Raw genomic sequence first — 10,772 nt, 5'->3', positions numbered from 1 at the left:
CTCTCCACCCTGTTTCGGCCCCTCAGATTTTTGGACACCTCAGTTTGGTCTCCCGTCCGCCTCATGTGTTCTCAGCAAAACAACCCTGGCCAAGCCGATCTTTCCTCATCGTCGCAATTTCCCAGTTCTGGCAACACTTCTACAAATCCAAATGGTTATCCAGTCACATTAAGCTGTCCATTTAACATTGCTTCATCGCCAACTGTGACACCAGCAGAGACGGTGCAAATGTTCGAATATTTATTTAGTAAACAATGGAATATTTATTGAAATGTTCAGGTGAATCTCAGTGATGGTCATTGACCAGGTCTACATTAAACAATCGTGCAGTCCAAGGTTAAAAGTAATTTTAACAAAGTTGAAGGTTATCCTGAAATTGGAGATTGCCGGTGATTCCCAATAGATTTATCAATTCGAGCAATCGTTTATAAAAGCACCAGGATTGTGTGGAACTTTAACATTAACATTTCGATCTTCATGAGGAGTATTGTGTTTACTGCAGGCCACCACTTCAGCACAGAGATTAGGAAGGGGACAGCGGAGACCTTTTGGAAGATTTTCAAAGATGAAATGCTTCAGTTATAAGGAGTTGTTGGAGGAGTTTGAGTTGTTGTGCTTCGAGCATAGAAGATTAGAAAATAACCTAATCGTGGTTTTCCCGATGTGAGGTCTGGATGGAGTATGCAGGAAATGATTCCCTCTGCTTTAAAGTCAATTGCCAGGGGTCATGGATATCAAGGCAGTGGCAAAAGACAGAGAAAGGACGGGAGCATGTTTGGTGGGACCGCAAAGGTGGCAGTAGGTAATTTCATTAACAATTTTGAAAAGGGAATTGGAAAGCTATTTGAGGAAAAGCACCTGACAAGCACACAACTAATAAAAAACCACACAGGATAAATGAACGGAAATAACGCAGGCAGGGAGAAGCAGAAACTTGCACACGAACGTACACACGCGCATCTGTGCACACAGGCAGACACATGTATAATTAAACATAGAGTGACTTACACAAAGGGACAGAGGCACAGAAAGATCACTGCCAGTCATTAGGCCGATCATTCGTGTACTTAAGGCAGAAATTCCGTGAATAACGATGAGAAAAACATCTCTCATTGTTGAAAGGCAGGGGTTACCCTTCCGGGTAAGGCAGGATCCATCCCAAAGGAACGTGGTGAAACTTGAAACTGAATGAGGAATAGGGGAAACATGTTGGACAGGATTCGAACCGGAAGACTCCCATGTATTTCCAGTCCATCAGCTTAACCACTGGGCTATAACTACACTGGGTCGTATTCTAAAACATTAGACTGATCATCATTCAAAACAATTCGAATAAACATCACCGTCATGATGTGATTTCGACTTTTTAGTCAGGATGTAAATGCGTTTCATCACTCTGCTGGTTTCACAGATCTGTATTCTTTCCACATTTCAGCCCAATATAATTTGACGTACAAAGATATTTTTTTTCGACAAATACACGGATAATCCATGTGCATGCATCACAGTTGTGATATAAACAGTGAGACCGTGATGTAATCCAATACCGAGACAACACAATATCTCCCCGAAAGGCGCTATATGAACGCAATTTCTTATTTGATTCAGCTAACACCATGTTATCATGGTGATATAATATAGATTTAGAATTCAAACGACTCTCCCACGTACTAAGTACATATTGTATTCCTGAACGTCCGATTTGCAAATTTGAATTGAATTCGCGATTTTGCACGCTAAGGTTTTGTTTTCTGTATTTATTACCACGGAAATACTCAGTCAAATACAATAAAAATAAAACATTCGACTGATGTTGAATATTGAACTGCACTGAAAATGGTGCAAAAATCCTGAGGGTCCAGAAACATCTTAGACCCAGACAGTGGTTTGGCTTCTTAAGTCAAGAGAGAAACAGATTTAACGTTTCCAGTCCATGTGACCCTTCATCAGAGGTAAAAAGAGGGTTTCATTTTTGTTACATTTTCAGCTCAATGGCTTCAGTTCAGGTCTGAAATTTCCCAAAAGCCCCAAAGATATCCTGAACTTTCTTCTAAATCAATTGATTAGTTCACATTCAGAAGTAAAAACACATCTCTTCCTTGCAGTTTATTACATACGGGGCTGAAACTAGATTCACAATAGAGAAGAGGTTTGAGAGCAGCCAGTATCGAAACATCGCTTCTGGGACACTGCCACAGCCCCTCCAACTACTTCCCCTCACCTCCCTCACCATCCCATCTCGCCCCCTTTCCCCGACAAGTTTAATATTCATTCCCTTCCTCACTGTCACACAATGACAGCAGTGCGTTGAATATATAACAAACAATATATAAGTCCCCAAACCCCGTTCTACAGCATCTTCCACACACAGGACCTCTATCACTTAGAAGGAGAAGTACAGACAATAAGTTCGCAAATCAAAACCTGCAGGTTACCTTCCAAGACGCATATGTTACTGTCCTGGTTCTGTGTCACCATTCTCTCATCTTCGCTTAGACAAAAACCTGGAAATCTCTCTGAAGATCACAGTGGATTTACCTACACCATGGGTTCAAGCAGTTGGCTCACAGCCACATTCAGAAGGATAATAAAGTTTTCTTTTTAAATAAATGGTGACCTTGCCAAAGACGCTCATGCACAGGAATAGAAACTTTTCCAAACCTCGGTCACCCTCTCTTGGCTTTGTGATCCAGTCTCTATTGAAAGTGACCCACAGTGCCCCCCGCCTCATCACCTACACACTGACAGATACAAGAATATCAGCCCCTGCTTCAGTGAGATTAATGTCCATGTTTTCTAGCTGGAATACATTCCCTTCATCGGGAATTCAGCCGAGACAGCGTACTTCCCACATCGAGTCCGACTGCCCATGATTCACAGGCTTCATGTCTGCATTGACTGGAAGGTTTCAAAATAGCAAATGATGTGAAGGTGATGGGAAAATTTCCCGATGCGAGTCTCCCACTCTCCGTCCTTCTCTCTCCCTCTCTCCTGCTGTCTCACTCTTTACTTCACACTGTCTCTCCCTCTTTCTCCCTTTGTCTCGCTCTCCGCCTCTTTCTGCCTCTCTCTCTTTCTCTCCGTTGCTCTTGCTCTCGCCCTCCAGCTACCTATCTCCCTCCCGCTGTTTCCTTCTCGCTGTGTCTTCTTCGCCCTATCATTGCTCCCTCTTTTTCCCATTCTCCAGTTGCCTCGTTTCCCTGCCTCCCGCTCTCGATATTTCTCCCTTCTGCTCTATCCCTTTGCTCTTGCTCTCTCCCCTTGTCTTTTGCTCCCGCGCCCCCCCCCATCCGACCCCCCCCACCCCCTCCACTTTCTAACTTCCCACTTGCTGTCATCCTCTATCGTAGTCTCCCCCTCTCGCTAGCGCTTCCTCTCACTGTCTCTCCTCCTCATTGTCTCCCCATTATCTCAATAAATTACAGTTTGTGCAAAACCGTAATGTGGAGACAGCTGACAAGGTGACAGAGTAAAAAAAAAAGACCTGCCAATGTGGGGACGCATTTCATCTGCTACCAGGACATCGACAAATTGAGACAAACCCTGTCTCTCTCTCTCTCTTTCTAGTGAAGGGACATCTCATGGTCTGGCTTGTGAAAGTATCAGGCGCTCTCAATGTATTTTGTTTCTCTCTCCAGTTCTCTCTACCTCTGACACATTTTCCATCTCCCGATCTTATGAGTGGTTGGGATAGAGTTGTAAGAGGTGGGAGGTTTGTGAGGGATGAATGGTTTATGAAATGTTGAGGTTGATAAATCCACCATCTTATCTCAATTTGTCGATGTCCTGGTAGCAGATGAAATGCGTCACCACATTGGCACGTCTTTTTTTTAACTCTGTCACCTTGTCAGCTGTCTCCACATTAAGGTTTTGCACAAAATGTAATTTATTGATATATGGGATAACGTATCTGCACCGATGGAAGGTTGGCTAGCCAACAGGAAACGGAGAATTGTTTGAACGGCTGTGACGAGTGGTGTGCCATCGGCATCTGTGCTGGGTTCACAACCTTTTTACAATTTGTATGTAAATTATTTGGATGAAGGGACTGAAAGAACGGTTGCTAAATTTGCTCATGACACAAATATTGGTTGACAATTGTGATGAGGGCAGAAGGAGGCAAATACCTGACAAATGGAATATGAAGTGAAGTAAAGGGAAATTCGCAATGTTGATGCGAATAATACGAAAGAAGCTTATTATCCAAATGATGAGAGGCGGTAGAGCTGTGAAATGCAGAGCGATCTGGGTGTCCTGGTGCTTGAATCGCAAAAAAGCGAGTATCCAGCTGCAGCAAGTCATTGGGAAAGCGAATGGAAGGGTAAAATTTACTGTGAGGGGAAATGAATACAACATTCGGGAGGTTGTGCTTCAGTTCGATAGGGCATTGGTGAGATGATAACAGGAGACTTGTGTACATCTATGGTCTCCTTATTTAAGGAAAGATGCAAATTTATTGGAAGCAGTTCAGAAAAAGTGTCCTGCACTAATATCTGTAAAGGGCTGCTTGCTGATTAAATAAGTTTGGCGAGATCAGGTTTGCATTCACTGCAGTTTAGGAGAGTAAGGAGCGATTTGATCAAAACCTCTAAGATCATGAAGGGGACTGAAAGTGTAGATGTGGAAAGAATGTTCTCTCTTGCTGAAGAATCTAGAACGAGGGGCCACTCTTTGCAACATGGGGTCGTCCATTTACCGGACAATATTTCTTTATTGTTGTACAGTAAGTGATTAGTTAATGAATTCCTAATGTATGCCAAATTTCCCATTTCCTTGTATGATTACACCCAACGTTACACCCAACATGTTTCTGAACTCTTTCACGAATAACCTCACAATTCCCCAATTTGACAGAAATTTGAAACAATTTCACTGCTTCTTCACCTGGCATTCTCTTCTCCCACCGCTGGTGTCGGTGTGTCACTCCCTCTCTCTCTCTGCGCTCTCTCCTCCCACCGCTGCTGTCGGTGTGTCACTCCCTCTCTCTCTCTCTGCACTCTCTCCTCCCACCGCTGCTGTCGGTGTGTCACTCCCTCTCTCTCTCTGCACTCTCTTCTCCCACCGCTGGTGTCGGTGTGTCACTCCCTCTCTCTCTCTGCACTCTCTCCTCCCACCGCTGGTGTCGCTGTGTCACTCCCTCTCTCTCTCTGCACTCTCTCCTCCCACCGCTGGTCTCGGTGTGTCACTCCCTCTCTCTCTCTGCACTCTCTCCTCCCACCGCTGGTGTCGGTGTGTCACTCCCTCTCTCTCTCTGCACTCTCTCCTCCCACCGCTGGTGTCGGTGTGTCACTCCCTCTCTCTCTCTGCACTCTCTCCTCCCACCGCTGGTGTCGGTGTGTCACTCCCTCTCTCTCTGCACTCTCTCCTCCCACCGCTGGTCTCGGTGTGTCACTCCCTCTCTCTCTCTGCACTCTTTGCTCCCACCGCTGGTGTCGCTGTCACTCTCCCCTTCTCTGTCACTCTCTCATCCCACTGGTGGGGCAGCTGTGCTCCCCCCTTCTCGCTCTGTCACTTTCTTCTCCCACAGCTGATGTCCCTGTTTCTCGTCCCCTCGCTCTGTCACCCCGACCACGGCTGGTGTCACTCTCTCTCCCTTTTTCGCCTTGTCACTCTCTCCTCCAATCGCTGGAGTTGCTGTCTTTTCCCCTCTGGTTCTGTCACTCTCTCCTCCCACCGCTGAAAGCTTTGTTTCCCCCCTCCCTCGGTCACTCACTCAAACCATCGCTGGTGTCACTGCCTCTCCCCCTCTGGCTCTGTCACTCTTCTCCCACAGCTGGTGTTTCTGTTTCTCCTCCTCCTCTCACTCGCATGGTGGCACAGTGGTTAGCACTGCTGCCAGACAGTGCCAAGGAATCGGGTTCAATTCCTAGCTTGGTCATTTTCTATGCGAAGTCTGCACGTACTCCCCATGTCTGTGTGGGTTTCCTCCGGGTGCTCTGGTTTCCTCCCACATTCAGAAAGATGTGTTAACGGAGGATTGGGCATGCTAAATACTCACTCAGTCTATCCGAACAGGCGTCACTGTGGATTTCACAGTAACTTCATTGCATCTCAAGGTAAGCCGACTTGTGATACTAATAAATAAACCCTCTCCTCCAACCACTGGCGCCACTGTCTCTGCGACTCTCTTCTCAACAACTTTATTGACAACAAGTCGTTGTGGACCTGACACAGCGGAACACAGCAAGTTCAGTGGCAGAAAAAAAGCGCGAGCGAGGTGGGCCTATATTTAAACATTTCCGTCTTAATCTGCGCTCAGAACATGGTACTGAATTGTTCAGCTTTATCACCATTCCCAGTATTTATGTATTTGTCAAATGACGGTCTTCAGCTGATGCATATTTTTATTTTAATGGCCGTAACGACCGAAGGATGGTTAGAATTGCCGGGGCGATAGTGCAGGGGCTGATCTGGAGTAAATGAAAACGAATGGATTACTGGATATAAATCTTGTGAAATTATAATGAAAAGGAGACATGGAAATCTGACCAGCATCTTCACATCTCCCGGTGCCGAGTACGAGCGGTAGTGCTGGGACGCAACATCATGTTGTATTCAGTTGCTTGGGAAATGCAGTGGACCCTCCCCCTCGCCTCCATGACAATCTAGAGTGCATTAAGTGACGATAACGGAAACAAATCATGTAATTATCTGCCCTAATCTTTATTTAAAGAAAAGCTTTTACGAAATAAATTTCAAATGCACTTGACAAAAATACACATCAAATTTTGAATTATAGTAACTGCTCCGTTCCGCAATGCAATGCGATGTTACAGCTTTAATATGGACAGTGCAATACTCGATATACATTCTACGTTGTTTCTCATTGTTCATTGAATCGAACGTTTACTTTTTCACGCAAAACGAAAAAAGACAAAACACAGCATGAAGTAACAACCTATTGATACAAAAACAACAATATTTATATCTAGACTTAAAGCATATTCGACATGGCGATATTTGTGGAAAAGTTAAGGGGCGTTCGCTTTCATTTAGTGCCATGATTCATATGTCTGAGGACGTCACATCCTGGATTTGTTGATGACTGTGACCTGAAACAGTAAAAGAGAAATGAGTGAGGATTACAATCATTTCCACAATCAGTTCAACACTTCACAAGTACTTGTATTAAATTCCAGCTCAACTGGCTGTTTCTTTCTATGCAAAACACACTGCACATTTTCTCCGACACCTTCAATGTAAAACACCACTGAAAATACTGCAGGAAATCACAGCAGAAACCACGTGAGACAGGTCACATCCCTCCACTGGCACACCCATTGCAAAATGTCATAAAAATACGGTTGAGCAGTATATTGTATATGTATATCTTCGGAGATGCATTGTCACTGCCCAATGACAGGTAAAACCCCAGGCTTGTGCCAGAGATAACGTTGTTATTCTTAGCTGGCGTGGAAAGAACCGATAAGAGGGGTCAATGCGAATCTACTGTACACTGTGGGGGTAGACATATTTTTAGTGAACTTTGTGCTTAAAATGGATTCTTTGTTTAATACAATTCTGCGCATTCGCGACAGGAACTAAAAACAAATGCCGCATTATTCTTTGATCGACTGCACACCAGAGCGAGTATATTCCACACAAGAGGGCGGGAGATTGCAGTAATAATCAGAGGTGATAATCAATTCAGAAAGCTGTCGCAGCATGGGACTCCATGAAGGACAACAGAAATGACAGGGATTTCCTCACAGTATCCATGAAATGCTAAATTTCAATCTGAAGTCAACTTTGTTCATTAATTTAGCAATCAATTAAACATTGCACAAAAACAACAATATTCAAATATTGGAATATAATACAAGTACTTGTGAAGTGTTGAACTAATTGTGAAACGATTGTGTGAATTTTAATCGCTGGTTGAAAACAAGTTTTTATAACCTCTCAGCTGGAGCTAGTTAATTAGAAAGCAGGATTAATGTCGCTTCGGAAGCCTTGAATTTCGGGGCAAAAACAGATGGTACTTCAGTGTGGCCTTGTCTGGAGCTTCGTGAAACGGGAAGTCACAGGGCTGAGTTTGAAGGAATGATGCAATTTAATTTAATGGTTTATTTCAATCTAAAAATCAATCTGAAGCCCAGAATGTTTTTAACTAATAAAAACAAAATAAGGGCAGCACGGTGAGACAGTGGTTCGCACTGCTGCCTCACAGCATCAGAGACCCCGTTTTCAGTCCCGACCTGATTGTGAAGTTTGCATATTCTCCCCGTGTCTGTGTGGCTTTCCTCCGGGTGCTCTGGTTTCCTTCCACAGTCCAAAAAGTGCAGATTAGGTTGATTGGACATGCTAAATCGCCCCTTAGTGTTAGGCAAACAAGCAGAGAAAATATATAGGGCCTGGCGCGGAGGTACCACTTTTGGTGGACTGATTGCGAAACTGTTGGGATAATGGCTTTACCTTTGATAGGAGTAACATCACAATTCATGGCACCACATTTGGCTCCATTGTGCGAGAAAGAAGCAGAAGATGTGGGAATGCAATACTTATAGGAGATTCAATTGTCAGGGAAATTGAAAGGCATTTCTTTGGCCGGAAACGATACTCCAGGCTGATATGTTGTGTCCCTGGTGCTCGCGTCAAGGATGTCTCAGAGCGGTTAGAGGATATTCTACAGGGGGCGCTGAGCAGCCACTTGTCATGATTTGCATCGGTATTAATCAAATGGGTTAAAAATCATTAGATCCAAAAAGTCGAATATGGGGAGTTGGGAAGTAAATTGAAAAGTATTACCTCGAAGGTAGTGATTTCAGAGTTACTATCAGCTCCATGTGTTCGTCAAAGTATATGCAGAAGGACATATCAGCTGACACCCGGCAGGGAAATGGTGCTCTGGTGACGGGTTTTAGATTCCTGGGACTTTGGGGCCGGTTCTGGGGGTGCGGGGAGCGGGGGTGAGAGGGGGTGGGGAGTGGGTGGGATCAAAACAAACTGGACGAGTTGCACCTGGCCAGGACAGGAAATGCTGTCCTGTGGCGAGTACTTGATAATGTGGTTAGGAAGGAATAAAATGGACTGACAAGTGGATGGGAACGCAAACTGTGTGACACAGGAAGGAGAAACACGAGAAACAGTAATAAAAGAGAGAACAATAAAATGCAAAAACGGGTGATGGCTTCATCAAGGACGAGAGGCAAATATGGCCACAACATAAATAATGATTAATAATGGCTAAAAAGTCAACACTGAACGCTTTATATCTTAATGCACAAAGAGTTCAGAATAGGTTCGATGAACACGCAGCGCAAACTAAGGTACCTGGATTTGAGTGAATAGCTTTTACGGAGACTTGGTTGAAAGTAAATCAGAGCTGGGACCTTAAGTTTCAGGGATATTCGACCTTTCACAATGACAGCAGGGAAGGAGAATATGGTGGGGTAGCACTGTTAATAAGGGCTGAAATGAGCACTTTTGTGAGAGAGCATCTGGGCATGGATGAAATAGGGTCCATGAGGACGGAGGTAGAAAACAGGAAGGGAAAAAATACATTGGTAGGAGGATAGAATACACCCTGAAACAAGAGTGTCAATATGATGAATGTCTGATCAGTGATGATCCACTGAAGGGCGGATCATTCTCGACGGACTGAACGGCCTAATCCTGTTCTAATTTCTTATCAACTTACGTTGTACTGATCCCGATCGACTGTCTAAGAAGAGGAACAATCAAAGATTTATCTCACCCAGAGTGCCGAGATCACCGCTGGAACTTGTCAAAGTGAAGATACCGTCAGGGTCCCTGTTCAGCAGCAAGTGCCCACTATGAAAGTCAATGGTTTCAGCCTCAGCATCATCATAGTCTGACAAAGCAGGAACTGAGAGGTAAAAGTATTTGAATTGAAGTTAATTAGTAATGAGGGACAGTTAGAATCATATCCTCAAATGTCTATTTCCACAGTAATTAAAACTCTATTGTGTTGTGGAGGCCAGTGAGTTTGAGCGCGGAGAATTATTGGGCCAAGTTTTCCCATAATATTTTCAAGTTGAGTTGAAGTTTATACCGTTCCCAATGAGTCACCGATCCCACCAACTCGCACACATTTCACAGCCAAGAGAGGCTTCTGGGGAAATGCATGCAACTTTTTAAAAATGTAATTTATATTGCTGGGAACAATGGTAAGAAATTGTTTCAGACACAACATTTCTGTAATTGAAATCATTCTGCAATACCTGAGCTACTTGGCACTGCCATTTCATGTTGTACACGTCATGGTGTACAGTTTCGGAGATTTCAGAAGCTATTTTGATATTACAGAGTGAGCAGGTTCGGAAGGAAATGGTAGGATATGAACTTCGACCTACCCTGTATAGAGGAGGATTCCACTTCTGGATATTCTGATCCAGGATCCGTGTCTCCCAAACTGTGACTGGTGTAATATTCAACGTGATTGAAGGAGTCAATTGTTGAAGAAACTGGTAAGCACAAAAGAATTGGTTGTGAGGCAAACTGTTTGTGGTTGAGTCATTACGATGTTATCATGGCAGAGAATTATTCAGAAAGTTGAAGTCGAGATCACAACAACTTCATCGCCTCTGTGACAATGCCCTGCAATTTGATCATGGCACCAATTTGTGAGAACAGTCAGCAGACTGACTGCAGCGGTTCAAAATGAAGGACCAGCACCCACTTCATTGTACAATCGGTGTTACTCTGGCTCCAAAATGTCCAGTCCTTTCGGAGAGACAATGCGTGAAATATCAAAGAATAGGAAATTATTTAAGAGAAAATCCATTTTGTCTGGGTCAGTTGACCGACTT

At 44.1% G+C, this 10,772-nt stretch overlaps 1 long non-coding RNA gene across 1 annotated transcript; it reads right to left on the bottom strand.

Moving 5' to 3' along the window:
• Window positions 1-6,796: 6,796 nt before the first annotated feature.
• Window positions 6,797-10,414, bottom strand: LOC144485930 (uncharacterized). The gene is made up of 3 exons (XR_013496202.1): window positions 10,317-10,414; window positions 9,698-9,829; window positions 6,797-7,052 (listed from the first exon to the last, which is right to left on the bottom strand). It is a non-coding gene; the product is annotated as an uncharacterized LOC144485930 (long non-coding RNA).
• Window positions 10,415-10,772: the final 358 nt, after the last annotated feature.

The sequence above is a fragment of the Mustelus asterias genome, unplaced genomic scaffold (assembly GCF_964213995.1).
Source record: "Mustelus asterias unplaced genomic scaffold, sMusAst1.hap1.1 HAP1_SCAFFOLD_250, whole genome shotgun sequence".
Lineage (NCBI taxonomy): Eukaryota > Metazoa > Chordata > Chondrichthyes > Carcharhiniformes > Triakidae > Mustelus > Mustelus asterias.
Note: the sequence above shows the minus strand (reverse complement) of the source record. Positions and strands in the feature narration are given on the sequence as shown.